At 55.2% G+C, this 13,054-nt stretch overlaps 12 non-coding genes and 16 pseudogenes across 12 annotated transcripts; all 28 read left to right on the forward strand.

The window, feature by feature from the left end:
• The first annotated feature begins 154 nt into the window (after positions 1-154).
• LOC135599204 (5S ribosomal RNA) lies at positions 155-273 on the forward strand (annotated as a pseudogene).
• A 350-nt stretch (positions 274-623) lies between these two features.
• Positions 624-742, forward strand: LOC135604118 (5S ribosomal RNA; annotated as a pseudogene).
• A 350-nt stretch (positions 743-1,092) lies between these two features.
• Positions 1,093-1,211, forward strand: LOC135601252 (5S ribosomal RNA). Its single transcript, XR_010483551.1, has one exon. It is a non-coding gene; the product is annotated as a 5S ribosomal RNA (ribosomal RNA).
• Positions 1,212-1,561: 350 nt separating this feature from the next.
• Positions 1,562-1,680, forward strand: LOC135601592 (5S ribosomal RNA). The gene has a single exon (XR_010483882.1). It is a non-coding gene; the product is annotated as a 5S ribosomal RNA (ribosomal RNA).
• A 350-nt stretch (positions 1,681-2,030) lies between these two features.
• Positions 2,031-2,149, forward strand: LOC135604554 (5S ribosomal RNA; annotated as a pseudogene).
• Positions 2,150-2,499: 350 nt separating this feature from the next.
• LOC135601253 (5S ribosomal RNA) lies at positions 2,500-2,618 on the forward strand. Its single transcript, XR_010483552.1, has one exon. It is a non-coding gene; the product is annotated as a 5S ribosomal RNA (ribosomal RNA).
• A 350-nt stretch (positions 2,619-2,968) lies between these two features.
• Positions 2,969-3,087, forward strand: LOC135601593 (5S ribosomal RNA). Its single transcript, XR_010483883.1, has one exon. It is a non-coding gene; the product is annotated as a 5S ribosomal RNA (ribosomal RNA).
• A 350-nt stretch (positions 3,088-3,437) lies between these two features.
• LOC135604224 (5S ribosomal RNA) lies at positions 3,438-3,556 on the forward strand (annotated as a pseudogene).
• A 349-nt stretch (positions 3,557-3,905) lies between these two features.
• Positions 3,906-4,024, forward strand: LOC135600024 (5S ribosomal RNA). Its single transcript, XR_010482358.1, has one exon. It is a non-coding gene; the product is annotated as a 5S ribosomal RNA (ribosomal RNA).
• Positions 4,025-4,374: 350 nt separating this feature from the next.
• On the forward strand, positions 4,375-4,493 carry LOC135603183 (5S ribosomal RNA; annotated as a pseudogene).
• Positions 4,494-4,843: 350 nt separating this feature from the next.
• LOC135601594 (5S ribosomal RNA) lies at positions 4,844-4,962 on the forward strand. The gene has a single exon (XR_010483884.1). It is a non-coding gene; the product is annotated as a 5S ribosomal RNA (ribosomal RNA).
• A 350-nt stretch (positions 4,963-5,312) lies between these two features.
• LOC135604226 (5S ribosomal RNA) lies at positions 5,313-5,431 on the forward strand (annotated as a pseudogene).
• A 349-nt stretch (positions 5,432-5,780) lies between these two features.
• On the forward strand, positions 5,781-5,899 carry LOC135600025 (5S ribosomal RNA). Its single transcript, XR_010482359.1, has one exon. It is a non-coding gene; the product is annotated as a 5S ribosomal RNA (ribosomal RNA).
• A 350-nt stretch (positions 5,900-6,249) lies between these two features.
• LOC135601888 (5S ribosomal RNA) lies at positions 6,250-6,368 on the forward strand (annotated as a pseudogene).
• A 350-nt stretch (positions 6,369-6,718) lies between these two features.
• Positions 6,719-6,837, forward strand: LOC135599288 (5S ribosomal RNA; annotated as a pseudogene).
• A 350-nt stretch (positions 6,838-7,187) lies between these two features.
• On the forward strand, positions 7,188-7,306 carry LOC135602767 (5S ribosomal RNA; annotated as a pseudogene).
• A 350-nt stretch (positions 7,307-7,656) lies between these two features.
• On the forward strand, positions 7,657-7,775 carry LOC135603235 (5S ribosomal RNA; annotated as a pseudogene).
• Positions 7,776-8,125: 350 nt separating this feature from the next.
• Positions 8,126-8,244, forward strand: LOC135604119 (5S ribosomal RNA; annotated as a pseudogene).
• Positions 8,245-8,594: 350 nt separating this feature from the next.
• Positions 8,595-8,713, forward strand: LOC135602768 (5S ribosomal RNA; annotated as a pseudogene).
• Positions 8,714-9,063: 350 nt separating this feature from the next.
• On the forward strand, positions 9,064-9,182 carry LOC135600614 (5S ribosomal RNA). The gene has a single exon (XR_010482932.1). It is a non-coding gene; the product is annotated as a 5S ribosomal RNA (ribosomal RNA).
• Positions 9,183-9,532: 350 nt separating this feature from the next.
• On the forward strand, positions 9,533-9,651 carry LOC135603379 (5S ribosomal RNA; annotated as a pseudogene).
• A 350-nt stretch (positions 9,652-10,001) lies between these two features.
• On the forward strand, positions 10,002-10,120 carry LOC135600983 (5S ribosomal RNA). The gene has a single exon (XR_010483290.1). It is a non-coding gene; the product is annotated as a 5S ribosomal RNA (ribosomal RNA).
• A 350-nt stretch (positions 10,121-10,470) lies between these two features.
• LOC135604121 (5S ribosomal RNA) lies at positions 10,471-10,589 on the forward strand (annotated as a pseudogene).
• A 350-nt stretch (positions 10,590-10,939) lies between these two features.
• LOC135602770 (5S ribosomal RNA) lies at positions 10,940-11,058 on the forward strand (annotated as a pseudogene).
• A 350-nt stretch (positions 11,059-11,408) lies between these two features.
• LOC135600615 (5S ribosomal RNA) lies at positions 11,409-11,527 on the forward strand. Its single transcript, XR_010482933.1, has one exon. It is a non-coding gene; the product is annotated as a 5S ribosomal RNA (ribosomal RNA).
• Positions 11,528-11,877: 350 nt separating this feature from the next.
• On the forward strand, positions 11,878-11,996 carry LOC135600616 (5S ribosomal RNA). Its single transcript, XR_010482934.1, has one exon. It is a non-coding gene; the product is annotated as a 5S ribosomal RNA (ribosomal RNA).
• Positions 11,997-12,346: 350 nt separating this feature from the next.
• Positions 12,347-12,465, forward strand: LOC135603380 (5S ribosomal RNA; annotated as a pseudogene).
• A 350-nt stretch (positions 12,466-12,815) lies between these two features.
• Positions 12,816-12,934, forward strand: LOC135600984 (5S ribosomal RNA). The gene has a single exon (XR_010483291.1). It is a non-coding gene; the product is annotated as a 5S ribosomal RNA (ribosomal RNA).
• The last annotated feature ends 120 nt before the right edge of the window (positions 12,935-13,054 follow it).

A 13,054-nucleotide genomic window follows, 5' to 3' on the forward strand; every position in this document is an offset into this window, starting at 1 on the left:
ACGCAGTCGTCGGGCTAGGGCTCGGAGAGAGCTTGCAATAGTGATTTCGTGAACGTTCGAGAAAGCGACGACGGTTTCGTGACGGGCAAGAGGCTCCGGACGTTGATGCGCCGACCGCGACGTGCACATAGGCGAGGGACGAAGCTCGCGAAACGGGTGCGATAATGGCAGCACTAAATCACTGGATCCAATCAAAACAACGAAGTTAAGCATGCTTGGGCCAGAGTAGTACTACGATGGGTGACCCCCTGGGAAGTCCTCGTGTTGCACTCCTTATTGCATCCCGGGATACGAAACATCTCCCGTAGAGCTCCGAGACGATTGTTTTGGGGTTGGAAATTTGCTGTGAACGCTACGCAGTCAGTATCGAGGGGCTCGGAGAGAGCTTTCCGGATTGGGGTCGCAATAGCGATTCCGAGATCGTTCTAGAAAGTGCCGATGGTTTCGGCACGTACTTGCCGTGATCGATACGCAGTCGTCGGGCTAGGGCTCGGAGAGAGCTTGAAATAGGGATTTCGTGAACGTTCGAGAAAGCGCCGACGGTTTCGTGACGGGCAAGAGGCTCCGGACGTTGATGCGCCGACCGCGACGTGCACATAGGCGAGGGACGAAGCTCGCGAAACGGGTGCGATAATGGCAGCACTAAATCACCGGATCCAATCAAAACAACGAAGTTAAGCGTGCTTGGGCCAGAGTAGTACTACGATGGGTGACCCCCTGGGAAGTCCTCGTGTTGCACTCCTTTTTGCATCCCGGGATTCGAAACATCTCCGGTAGAGCTCCGAGACGATTGTTTTGGGGTTGGAAATTTGCTGTGACCGCTACGCAGTCAGTATCGAGGGGCTCGGAGAGAGCTTTCCGGATTGGGGTCGCAATAGCGATTCCGAGATCGTTCTAGAAAGTGCCGATGGTTTCGGCACGTGCTTGCCGTGATCGATACGCAGTCGTCGGGCTAGGGCTCGGAGAGAGCTTGCAATAGGGATTTCGTGAACGTTCGAAAAAGCGACGACGGTTTCGTGACGGGCAAGAGGCTCCGGACGTTGATGCGCCGACCGCGACGTGGTCATATGCGAGGGACGAAGCACGCGAAACGGGTGTGATAATGCCAGCACTAAATCACCAGATCCCATCAAAACACCGAAGTTAAGCGTGCTTGGGCCAGAGTAGTACTACGATGGGTGACCCCCTGGGAAGTCCTCGTGTTGCACTCCTTTTTGCATCCCGGGATACGAAACATCTCCCGTAGAGCTCGGAGACGATTGTTTTGGGGCTGGAAATTTGCTGTGACCGCTACGCAGTCAGTATCGAGGGGCTCGGAGAGAGCTTTCCGGATTGGGGTCGCAATAGCGATTCCGAGATCGTTCTAGAAAGTGCCGATGGTTTCGGCATGTGCTTGCCATGACCGATACGCAGTCGTCGGGCTAGGGCTCGGAGAGAGCTTGCAATAGGGATTTCGTGAACGTTCGAGAAAGCGACGACGGTTTCGTGACGGGCAAGAGGCTCCGGACATTGATGCGCCGACCGCGACGTGCACATAGGCGAGGGACGAAGCACGCGAAACGGGTGTGATAATGCCGGCACTAAATCACCAGATCCCATCAAAACACCGAAGTTAAGCGTGCTTGGGCCAGAGTAGTACCACGATGGGTGACCCCCTGGGAAGTCCTCGTGTTGCACTCCATTTTGCATCCCGGGATACGAAACATCTCCCGTAGAGCTTCGAGACGAGTCTTTTGGGGTTGGAAATTTGCTGTGACCGCTACGCAGTCAGTATCGAGGGGCTCGGAGAGAGCTTTCCGGATTGGGGTCGCAATAGCGATTCCGAGATCATTCTAGAAAGTGCCGATGGTTTCGGCACGTGCTAGCCGTGATCGATACGCAGTCGTCGGGCTAGGGCTCGGAGAGAGATTGCAATAGTGATTTCGTGAACGTTCGAGAAAGCGACGACGGTTTCGTGACGGGCAAGAGGCTCCGGACGTTGATGCGCCGACCGCGACGTGCACATAGGCGAGGGACGAAGCTCGCGAAACGGGTGCGATAATGGCAGCACTAAATCACCGGATCCAATCAAAACAACGAAGTTAAGCGTGCTTGGGCCAGAGTAGTACTACGATGGGTGACCCCCTGGGAAGTCCTCGTGTGGCACTCCTTTTTGCATCCCGGGATACGAAACATCTCCGGTAGAGCTCCGAGACGATTGTTTTGGGGTTGGAAATTTGCTGTGACCGCTACACAGTCAGTATCGAGGGGCTCGGAGAGAGCTTTCCGGATTGGGGTCGCAATAGCGATTCCGAGATCGTTCTAGAAAGTGCCGATGGTTTCGGCACGTGCTTGCCGTGATCGATACGCAGTCGTCGGGTTAGGGCTCGGAGAGAGCTTGCAATAGGGATTTCGTGAACGTTCGAAAAAGCGACGACGGTTTCGTGACGGGCAAGAGGCTCCGGACGTTGATGCGCCGACCGCGACGTGGTCATATGCGAGGGACGAAGCACGCGAAACGGGTGTGATAATGCCAGCACTAAATCACCAGATCCCATCAAAACACCGAAGTTAAGCGTGCTTGGGCCAGAGTAGTACTACGATGGGTGACCCCCTGGGAAGTCCTCGTGTTGCACTCCTTTTTGCATCCCGGGATACGAAACATCTCCCGTAGAGCTCCGAGACGATTGTTTTGGGGCTGGAAATTTGCTGTGACCGCTACGCAGTCAGTATCGAGGGGCTCGGAGAGAGCTTTCCGGATTGGGGTCGCAATAGCGATTCCGAGATCGTTCTAGAATGTGCCGATGGTTTCGGCATGTGCTTGCCATGACCGATACGCAGTCGTCGGGCTAGGGCTCGGAGAGAGCTTGCAATAGGGATTTCGTGAACGTTCGAGAAAGCGACGACGGTTTCGTGACGGGCAAGAGGCTCCGGACATTGATGTGCCGACCGCGACGTGCACATAGGCGAGGGACGAAGCACGCGAAACGGGTGTGATAATGCCGGCACTAAATCACCAGATCCCATCAAAACACCGAAGTTAAGCGTGCTTGGGCCAGAGTAGTACCACGATGGGTGACCCCCTGGGAAGTCCTCGTGTTGCACTCCATTTTGCATCCCGGGATATGAAACATCTCCCGTAGAGCTTCGAGACGAGTCTTTTGGGGTTGGAAATTTGCTGTGACCGCTACGCAGTCAGTATCGAGGGGCTCGGAGAGAGCTTTCCGGATTGGGGTCGCAATAGCGATTCCGAGATCATTCTAGAAAGTGCCGATGGTTTCGGCACGTGCTAGCCGTGATCGATACGCAGTCGTCGGGCTAGGGCTCGGAGAGAGCTTGCAATAGTGATTTCGTGAACGTTCGAGAAAGCGACGTCGGTTTCGTGACGGGCAAGAGGCTCCGGACGTTGATGCGCCGACCGCGACGTGCACATAGGCGAGGGACGAAGCTCGCGAAACGGGTGCGATAATGGCAGCACTAAATCACCGGATCCAATCAAAACAACGAAGTTAAGCGTGCTTGGGCCAGAGTAGTACTACGATGGGTGACCCCTTGGGAAGTCCTCGTGTTGCACTCCTTTTTGCATCCCGGGATACGAAACATCTCCCGTAGAGCTCCGAGACGATTGTTTTGGGGTTGGAAATTTGCTGTGACCGCTACGCTGTCAGTATCGAGGGGCTCGGAGAGAGCTTTCCGGATTGGGGTCGCAATAGCGATTCCGAGATCGTTCTAAAAAGTGCCGATGGTTCGGCACGCGCTTGCCGTGACCGATACGTAGTCGTCGGGCTAGGGCTCGGAGAGAGCTTGCAATAGGGATTTCGTGAACGTTCGAGAAAGCGACGACGGTTTCGTGACGGGCAAGAGGCTCCGGACGTTGGTACGCCGACCGCGACGTGCACATAGGTGAGGGACGAAGCACGCGAAACGGGTGCGATAATGCCAGCACTAAATCACCGAATCCCATCAAAACTCCGAAGTTAAGCGTGCTTGGGCCAGAGTAGTACTACGATGGGTGACCCCCTGGGAAGTCCTCGTGTTGCACTCCTTTTTGCATCCCGGGATACGAAACATCTCCCGTAGAGCTCCGAGACGATTGTTTTGGGGTTGGAAATTTGCTGTGACCGCTACGCAGTCAGTATCGAGGGGCTCGGAGAGAGCTTTCCGGATTGGGGTCGCAATAGCGATTCCGAGATCGTTCTAGAAAGTGCCAATGGTTTCGGCACGTACTTGCCGTGATCGATACGTAGTCGTCGGGCTAGGGCTCGGAGAGAGCTTGAAATAGGGATTTCGTGAACGTTCGAGAAAGCGCCGACGGTTTCGTGACGGGCAAGAGGCTCCGGACGTTGATGCGCCGACCGCGACGTGCACATAGGCGAGGGACGAAGCTCGCGAAACGGGTGCGATAATGGCAGCACTAAATCACCGGATCCCATCAAAACAACGAAGTTAAGCGTGCTTGGGCCAGAGTAGTACTACGATGGGTGACCCCCTGGGAAGTCCTCGTGTTGCACTCCTTTTTGCATCCCGGGATACGAAACATCTCCCGTAGAGCTCCGAGACGATTGTTTTGGGGCTGGAAATTTGCTGTGACCGCTACGCAGTCAGTATCGAGGGGCTCGGAGAGAGCTTTCCGGATTGGGGTCGCAATAGCGATTCCGAGATCGTTCTAGAATGTGCCGATGGTTTCGGCATGTGCTTGCCATGACCGATACGCAGTCGTCGGGCTAGGGCTCGGAGAGAGCTTGCAATAGGGATTTCGTGAACGTTCGAGAAAGCGACGACGGTTTCGTGACGGGCAAGAGGCTCCGGACATTGATGTGCCGACCGCGACGTGCACATAGGCGAGCGACGAAGCACGCGAAACGGGTGTGATAATGCCGGCACTAAATCACCAGATCCCATCAAAACACCGAAGTTAAGCGTGCTTGGGCCAGAGTAGTACCACGATGGGTGACCCCCTGGGAAGTCCTCGTGTTGCACTCCATTTTGCATCCCGGGATATGAAACATCTCCCGTAGAGCTTCGAGACGAGTCTTTTGGGGTTGGAAATTTGCTGTGACCGCTACGCAGTCAGTATCGAGGGGCTCGGAGAGAGCTTTCCGGATTGGGGTCGCAATAGCGATTCCGAGATCATTCTAGAAAGTGCCGATGGTTTCGGCACGTGCTAGCCGTGATCGATACGCAGTCGTCGGGCTAGGGCTCGGAGAGAGCTTGCAATAGTGATTTCGTGAACGTTCGAGAAAGCGACGTCGGTTTCGTGACGGGCAAGAGGCTCCGGACGTTGATGCGCCGACCGCGACGTGCACATAGGCGAGGGACGAAGCTCGCGAAACGGGTGCGATAATGGCAGCACTAAATCACCGGATCCAATCAAAACAACGAAGTTAAGCGTGCTTGGGCCAGAGTAGTACTACGATGGGTGACCCCTTGGGAAGTCCTCGTGTTGCACTCCTTTTTGCATCCTGGGATACGAAACAACTCCCGTAGAGCTCCGAGACGATTGTTTTGGGCTTGGAAATTTGCTGTGACCGCTACGCTGTCAGTATCGAGGGGCTCGGAGAGAGCTTTCCGGATTGGGGTCGCAATAGCTATTCCGAGATCGTTCTAAAAAGTGCCGATGGTTCGGCACGCGCTTGCCGTGACCGATACGTAGTCGTCGGGCTAGGGCTCGGAGAGAGCTTGCAATAGGGATTTCGTGAACGTTCGAGAAAGCGACGACGGTTTCGTGACGGGCAAGAGGCTCCGGACGTTGGTACGCCGACCGCGACGTGCACATAGGCGAGGGACGAAGCACGCGAAACGGGTGCGATAATGCCAGCACTAAATCACCGAATCCCATCAAAACTCCGAAGTTAAGCGTGCTTGGGCCAGAGTAGTACTACGATGGGTGACCCCCTGGGAAGTCCTCGTGTTGCACTCCTTTTTGCATCCCGGGATACGAAACATCTCCCGTAGAGCTCCGAGACGATTGTTTTGGGGTTGGAAATTTGCTGTGACCGCTACGCAGTCAGTATCGAGGGGCTCGGAGAGAGCTTTCCGGATTGGGGTCGTAATAGCGATTCCGAGATCGTTCTAGAAAGTGCCGATGGTTTCGGCACGCGCTTGCCGTGACCGATACGTAGTCGTCGGGCTAGGGCTCGGAGAGAGCTTGCAATAGGGATTTCGTGAACGTTCGAGAAAGCGACGACGGTTTCGTGACGGGCAAGAGGCTCCGGACGTTGGTACGCCGACCGCGACGTGCACATAGGCGAGGGACGAAGCACGCGAAACGGGTGCGATAATGCCAGCACTAAATCACCGAATCCTATCAAAACTCCGAAGTTAAGCGTGCTTGGGCCAGAGTAGTATTACGATGGGTGACCCCCTGGGAAGTCCTCGTGTTGCACTCCTTTTTGCATCCCGGGATATGAAACATCTCCCGTAGAGCACCGAGACGATTGTTTTGGGGTTGGAAATTTGCTGTGACCGCTACGCAGTCAGTATCGAGGGGCTCGGAGAGAGCTTTCCGGATTGGGGTCGCAATAGCGATTCCGAGATCGTTCTAGAAAGTGCCGATGGTGTCGGCATGTACTTGCCGTGATCGATACGTAGTCGTCGGGCTAGGGCTCGGAGAGAGCTTGAAATAGGGATTTCGTGAACGTTCGAGAAAGCGCCGACGGTTTCGTGACGGGCAAGAGGCTCCGGACGTTGATGCGCCGACCGCGACGTGCACTTAGGCGAGGGACGAAGCTCGCGAAACGGGTGCGATAATGGCAGCACTAAATCACCGGATCCAATCAAAACAACGAAGTTAAGCGTGCTTGGGCCAGAGTAGAACTACGATGGGTGACCCCCTGGGAAGTCCTCGTGTTGCACTCCTTTTTGCATCCCGGGATACGAAACATCTCCCGTAGAGCTCCGAGACGATTGTTTTTGGGTTGCAAATTTGCTGTGACCGCTACGCTGTCAGTATCGAGGGGCTCGGAGAGAGCTTTCCGGATTGGGGTCGCAATAGCGATTCCGAGATCGTTCTAGAAAGTGCCGATGGTTTCGGCACGTGCTTGCCGTGATCGATACGCAGTCATCGGGCTAGGGCTCGGAGAGAGCTTGCAATAGGGATTTCGTGAACGTTCGAGAAAGCGACGACGGTTTCGTGACGGGCAAGAGGCTCCGGACGTTGATGCGCCGACCGCGACGTGGTCATATGCGAGGGACGAAGCACGCGAAACGGGTGTGATAATGCCAGCACTAAATCACCAGATCCCATCAAAACACCGAAGTTAAGTGTGCTTGGGCCAAAGTAGTACTACGATGGGTGACCCCCTGGGAAGTCCTCGTGTTGCACTCCTTTTTGCATCCCGGGATACGAAACATCTCCCGTAGAGCTCCGAGACAATTGTTTTGGGGCTGGAAATTTGCTGTGACCGCTACGCAGTCAGTATCGAGGGGCTCGGAGAGAGCTTTCCGGATTGGGGTCGTAATAGCGATTCCGAGATCGTTCTAGAAAGTGCCGATGGTTTCGGCACGCGCTTGCCGTGACCGATACGTAGTCGTCGGGCTAGGGCTCGGAGAGAGCTTGCAATAGGGATTTCGTGAACGTTCGAGAAAGCGACGACGGTTTCGTGACGGGCAAGAGGCTCCGGACGTTGGTACGCCGACCGCGACGTGCACATAGGCGAGGGACGAAGCACGCGAAACGGGTGCGATAATGCCAGCACTAAATCACCGAATCCTATCAAAACTCCGAAGTTCAGCGTGCTTGGGCCAGAGTAGTATTACGATGGGTGACCCCCTGGGAAGTCCTCGTGTTGCACTCCTTTTTGCATCCCGGGATATGAAACATCTCCCGTAGAGCACCGAGACGATTGTTTTGGGGTTGGAAATTTGCTGTGACCGCTACGCAGTCAGTATCGAGGGGCTCGGAGAGAGCTTTCCGGATTGGGGTCGCAATAGCGATTCCGAGATCGTTCTAGAAAGTGCCGATGGTTTCGGCATGTACTTGCCGTGATCGATACGCAGTCGTCGGGCTAGGGCTCGGAGAGAGCTTGAAATAGGGATTTCGTGAACGTTCGAGAAAGCGCCGACGGTTTCGTGACGGGCAAGAGGCTCCGGACGTTGATGCGCCGACCGCGACGTGCACTTAGGCGAGGGACGAAGCTCGCGAAACGGGTGCGATAATGGCAGCACTAAATCACCGGATCCAATCAAAACAACGAAGTTAAGCGTGCTTGGGCCAGAGTAGTACTACGATGGGTGACCCCCTGGGAAGTCCTCGTGTTGCACTCCTTTTTGCATCCCGGGATACGAAACATCTCCCGTAGAGCTCCGAGACGATTGTTTTGGGGTTGGAAATTTGTTGTGACCGCTACGCTGTCAGTATCGAGGGGCTCGGAGAGAGCTTTCCGGATTGGGGTCGCAATAGCGATTCCGAGATCGTTCTAGAAAGTGCCGATGGTTTCGGCACGTGCTTGCCGTGATCGATACGCAGTCGTCGGGCTAGGGCTCGGAGAGAGCTTGCAATAGGGATGTCGTGAACGTTCGAGAAAGCGACGACGGTTTCGTGACGGGCAAGAGGCTCCGGACGTTGATGCGCCGACCGCGACGTGGTCATATGCGAGGGACGAAGCACGCGAAACGGGTGTGATAATGCCAGCACTAAATCACCAGATCCCATCAAAACACCGAAGTTAAGTGTGCTTGGGCCAAAGTAGTACTACGATGGGTGACCCCCTGGGAAGTCCTCGTGTTGCACTCCTTTTGGCATCCCGGGATACGAAACATCTCCCGTAGAGCTCCGAGACAATTGTTTTGGGGCTGGAAATTTGCTGTGACCGCTACGCAGTCAGTATCGAGGGGCTCGGAGAGAGCTTTCCGGATTGGGGTCGCAATAGCGATTCCGAGATCGTTCTAGAAAGTGCCGATGGTTTCGGCACGCGCTTGCCGTGACCGATACGTAGTCGTCGGGCTAGGGCTCGGAGAGAGCTTGCAATAGGGATTTCGTGAACGTTCGAGAAAGCGACGACGGTTTCGTGACGGGCAAGAGGCTCCAGACGTTGGTACGCCGACCGCGACGTGCACATAGGCAAGGTACGAAGAACGCGAAACGGGTGCGATAATGCCAGCACTAAATCACCGAATCCCATCAAAACTCCGAAGTTAAGCGTGCTTGGGCCAGAGTAGTACTACGATGGGTGACCCCCTAGGAAGTCCTCGTGTTGCACTCCTTTTTGCATCCCGGGATACGAAACATCTCCCGTAGAGCTCCGAGATGATTGTTTTGGGGTTGGAAATTTGCTGTGACCGCTACGCAGTCAGTATCGAGGGGCTTGGAGAGAGCTTTCCGGATTGGGGTCGCAATAGCGATTCCGAAATCGTTCTAGAAAGTGCCGATGGTTTCGGCACGTACTTGCCGTGATCGATACGCAGTCGTCGGGCTAGGGCTCGGAGAGAGATTGAAATAGGGATTTCGTGAACGTTCGAGAAAGCGCCGACGGTTTCGTGACGGGCAAGAGGCTCCGGACGTTGATGCGCCGACCGCGACGTGCACATCGGTGAGGGACGAAGCTCGCGAAACGGGTGCGATAATGGCAGCACTAAATCACCGGATCCCATCAAAACAACGAAGTTAAGCGTGCTTGGGCCAGAGTAGTACTACGATGGGTGACCCCTTGGGAAGTCCTCGTGTTGCACTCCTTTTTGCATCCCGGGATACGAAACATCTCCCGTAGAGCTCCGAGACGATTGTTTTGGGGTTGGAAATTTGCTGTGACCGCTACGCAGTAAGTATCGAGGGGCTCGGAGAGAGCTTTCCAGATTGGGGTCGCAATAGCGATTCCGAGATCGTTCTAGAAAGTGCCGTTGGTTTCGGCATGCGCTTGCCGTGACCGATACGTAGTCGTCGGGCTAGGGCTCGGAGAGAGCTTGCAATAGGGATTTCGTGAACGTTCGAGAAAGCGACGACGGTTTCGTGACGGGCAAGAGGCTCCGGACGTTGGTACGCCGACCGCGACGTGCACATAGGCGAGGGACGAAGCACGCGAAACGGGTGCGATAATGCCAGCACTAAATCACCGAATCCTATCAAAACTCCGAAGTTAAGCGTGCTTGGGCCAGAGTAGTACTACGATGGGTGACCCCCTGGGAAGTCCTCGTGTTGCACTCCTTTTTGCATCCCGGGATATGAAACATCTCCCGTAGAGCTCCGAGACGATTGTTTTGGGGTTGGAAATTTGCTGTGACCGCTACGCAGTCAGTATCGAGGGGCTCGGAGAGAGCTTTCCGGATTGGGGTCGCAATAGCGATTCCGAGATCGTTCTAGAAAGTGCCGATGGTTTCGGCATGTACTTGCCGTGATCGATACGCAGTCGTCGGGCTAGGGCTCGGAGAGAGCTTGAAATAGGGATTTCGTGAACGTTCGAGAAAGCGCCGACGGTTTCGTGACGGGCAAGAGGCTCCGGACGTTGATGCGCCGACCGCGACGTGCACATAGGCGAGGGACGAAGCTCGCGAAACGGGTGCGATAATGGCAGCACTAAATCACCGGATCCAATCAAAACAACGAAGTTAAGCGTGCTTGGGCCAGAGTAGTACTACGATGGGTGACCCCCTGGGAAGTCCTCGTGTTGCACTCCTTTTTGCATCCCGGGATACGAAACATCTCCCGTAGAGCTCCGAGACGATTGTTTTGGGGTTGGAAATTTGCTGTGACCGCTACGCTGTCAGTATCGAGGGGCTCGGAGAGAGCTTTCCGGATTGGGGTCGCAATAGCGATTCCGAGATCGTTCTAGAAAGTGCCGATGGTTTCGGCACGTGCTTGCCGTGATCGATACGCAGTCGTCGGGCTAGGGCTCGGAGAGAGCTTGCAATAGGGATGTCGTGAACGTTCGAGAAAGCGACGACGGTTTCGTGACGGGCAAGAGGCTCCGGACGTTGATGCGCCGACCGCGACGTGGTCATATGCGAGGGACGAAGCACGCGAAACGGGTGTGATAATGCCAGCACTAAATCACCAGATCCCATCAAAACACCGAAGTTAAGTGTGCTTGGGCCAAAGTAGTACTACGATGGGTGACCCCCTGGGAAGTCCTCGTGTTGCACTCCTTTTGGCATCCCGGGATACGAAACATCTCCCGTAGAGCTCCGAGACAATTGTTTTGGGGCTGGAAATTTGCTGTGACCGCTACGCCGTCAGTATCGAGGGGCTCGGAGAGAGCTTTCCGGATTGGGGTCGCAATAGCGATTCCGAGATCGTTCTAGAAAGTGCCGATGGTTTCGGCACGCGCTTGCCGTGACCGATACGTAGTCGTCGGGCTAGGGCTCGGAGAGAGCTTGCAATAGGGATTTCGTGAACGTTCGAGAAAGCGACGACGGTTTCGTGACGGGCAAGAGGCTCCAGACGTTGGTACGCCGACCGCGACGTGCACATAGGCAAGGTACGAAGAACGCGAAACGGGTGCGATAATGCCAGCACTAAATCACCGAATCCCATCAAAACTCCGAAGTTAAGCGTGCTTGGGCCAGAGTAGTACTACGATGGGTGACCCCCTAGGAAGTCCTCGTGTTGCACTCCTTTTTGCATCCCGGGATACGAAACATCTCCCGTAGAGCTCCGAGACGATTGTTTTGGGGTTGGAAATTTGCTGTGACCGCTACGCAGTAAGTATCGAGGGGCTCGGAGAGAGCTTTCCGGATTGGGGTCGCAATAGCGATTCCGAGATCGTTCTAGAAAGTGCCGATGGTTTCGGCACGCGCTTGCCGTGACCGATACGTAGTCGTCGGGCTAGGGCTCGGAGAGAGCTTGCAATAGGGATTTTGTGAACGTTCGAGAAAGCGACGACGGTTTCGTGACGGGCAAGAGGCTCCAGACGTTGGTACGCCGACCGCGACGTGCACATAGGCAAGGTACGAAGAACGCGAAACGGGTGCGATAATGCCAGCACTAAATCACCGAATCCCATCAAAACTCCGAAGTTAAGCGTGCTTGGGCCAGAGTAGTACTACGATGGGTGACCCCCTAGGAAGTCCTCGTGTTGCACTCCTTTTTGCATCCCGGGATACGAAACATCTCCCGTAGAGCTCCGAGACGATTGTTTTGGGGTTGGAAATTTGCTGTGACCGCTACGCAGTCAGTATCGAGGGGCTTGGAGAGAGCTTTCCGGATTGGGGTCGCAATAGCGATTCCGAGATCGTTCTAGAAAGTGCCGATGGTTTCGGCACGTACTTGCCGTGATCGATACGCAGTCGTCGGGCTAGGGCTCGGAGAGAGATTGAAATAGGGATTTCGTGAACGTTCGAGAAAGCGCCGACGGTTTCGTGACGGGCAAGAGGCTCCGGACGTTGATGCGCCGACCGCGACGTGCACATCGGTGAGGGACGAAGCTCGCGAAACGGGTGCGATAATGGCAGCACTAAATCACCGGATCCCATCAAAACAACGAAGTTAAGCGTGCTTGGGCCAGAGTAGTACTACGATGGGTGACCCCTTGGGAAGTCCTCGTGTTGCACTCCTTTTTGCATCCCGGGATACGAAACATCTCCCGTAGAGCTCCGAGACGATTGTTTTGGGGTTGGAAATTTGCTGTGACCGCTACGCAGTAAGTATCGAGGGGCTCGGAGAGAGCTTTCCAGATTGGGGTCGCAATAGCGATTCCGAGATCGTTCTAGAAAGTGCCGATGGTTTCGGCATGCGCTTGCCGTGACCGATACGTAATCGTCGGGCTAGGGCTCGGAGAGAGCTTGCAATAGGGATTTCGTGAACGTTCGAGAAAGCGACGACGGTTTCGTGACGGGCAAGAGGCTCCGGACGTTGGTACGCCGACCGCGACGTGCACATAGGCGAGGGACGAAGCACGCGAAACGGGTGCGATAATGCCAGCACTAAATCACCGAATCCTATCAAAACTCCGAAGTTAAGCGTGCTTGGGCCAGAGTAGTACTACGATGGGTGACCCCCTGGGAAGTCCTCGTGTTGCACTCCTTTTTGCATCCCGGGATATGAAACATCTCCCGTAGAGCTCCGAGACGATTGTTTTGGGGTTGGAAATTTGCTGTGACCGCTACGCAGTCAGTATCGAGGGGCTCGGAGAGAGCTTTCCGG

Source organism: Musa acuminata, chromosome BXJ2-1 (assembly GCF_036884655.1).
Source record: "Musa acuminata AAA Group cultivar baxijiao chromosome BXJ2-1, Cavendish_Baxijiao_AAA, whole genome shotgun sequence".
In the NCBI taxonomy this organism is placed as follows: domain Eukaryota; kingdom Viridiplantae; phylum Streptophyta; class Magnoliopsida; order Zingiberales; family Musaceae; genus Musa; species Musa acuminata.